This window comes from Tiliqua scincoides, chromosome 2, assembly GCF_035046505.1.
Source record: "Tiliqua scincoides isolate rTilSci1 chromosome 2, rTilSci1.hap2, whole genome shotgun sequence".
Taxonomy (NCBI): Eukaryota; Metazoa; Chordata; class Lepidosauria; order Squamata; family Scincidae; genus Tiliqua; species Tiliqua scincoides.
The window spans coordinates 61,049,220-61,050,433 of record NC_089822.1 but is presented as its reverse complement, the minus strand read 5'-3'; positions in this window follow the sequence as shown (position 1 = coordinate 61,050,433).

The window sequence follows — 1,214 nt, the reverse complement described above, 5'->3', positions numbered from 1 at the left end:
GAGGAACAGCAGTGGGGTGGTGGCGGTGGCGATGGTGCTTTCAAAGCAGGCTCACAAGAGGGAGATCACACGGGTCTGCCTCTACTCACCCAAGCCCTGTGTTCAGGTCTCTGCCTACACTTTCCAGCCTAGACCAGCTGCAGGGGGGGGGGAGAGTTGCAACCCTGAGGCAGCCCATCCCATCAAAGCAGCCAAGTTGACAAAGGTTGGTGGGGAGAAGCCTGGCTGGCTCGTCCACATCTCTCCTGGTCCTTCTTTGCCTGCAATCCAAGCCTGCACTCCGCGATTGGCCCCCCTGAGGGAAGCCTGCAAGTGCAGAGGGAGGTCCAGCTGGAAGGCAGCAACACGCTTTCTGGGGAAAAGCGGCACACTGCTTTCTTTGCACATGTGTGAGCCGCTCTTAGTTACGTCTCAATGCCAGGAAGCTTAAAATGGCAACGCCCAGGCTTTGCCCACTTCCAAAATGGCACCACCTAGGTCTTTTGCCATCTTTCAAGATGGCTGCTGCCAGCTTCTTGTGACCCACCAGAAATCAGGTCACGAACCACCAAGTGGGTCCCGACCCACAGTTTGAGAACCACTGCTGTAGAGGCTTACCCCAGGTAAGGGAATGATTGTTCCCTTACCCAGAAGAGAACACCACAACTTCCACCTTGCAGGATGCAGCGGTAGCCATTTTGGCACTGCTGCAACAGCAGGGGGGATATTGCATAGCATTGAACTCGCAATGCATTTTGTAAGTGAATGCAATGCAATAAGCCCTTTACACCTTTGAATTCTTCCTATATGCCCCATTGTTCCCTTTTCCCTGTGCCATGTGCCTTATAACACATACTCAAGAATCTCAACTGTTTTACAAACTATTCCTTGAGTATTGGAGGTACCGCTAGTATACCCTGGCAGCTTTTGTGCTTTGTGACACACTTTAAACATAATGCATGAAGGAAAGGATTAAGTGTGCAGATGGTTATGTTTGTGGCAGTTTATGTTTAATGCCCCAGGAAGTAGAATGGGGGAGGGGAGGGGAGATAACGGCAGTAGCGACTTGCACCAATGTGTGCCTTCCCCCTCTTCTAGCCCCTTTCTTCGAACCTATACCAGCAAAATTGCCAGCTTCAGTTGGCCTCATGGATGGGCCGGCCCTATTTACAACATGCATGCTATCTAAGGAAGCAGTTGAAGATCAGGGAAAGGGAACACACTTTCCCTTTACT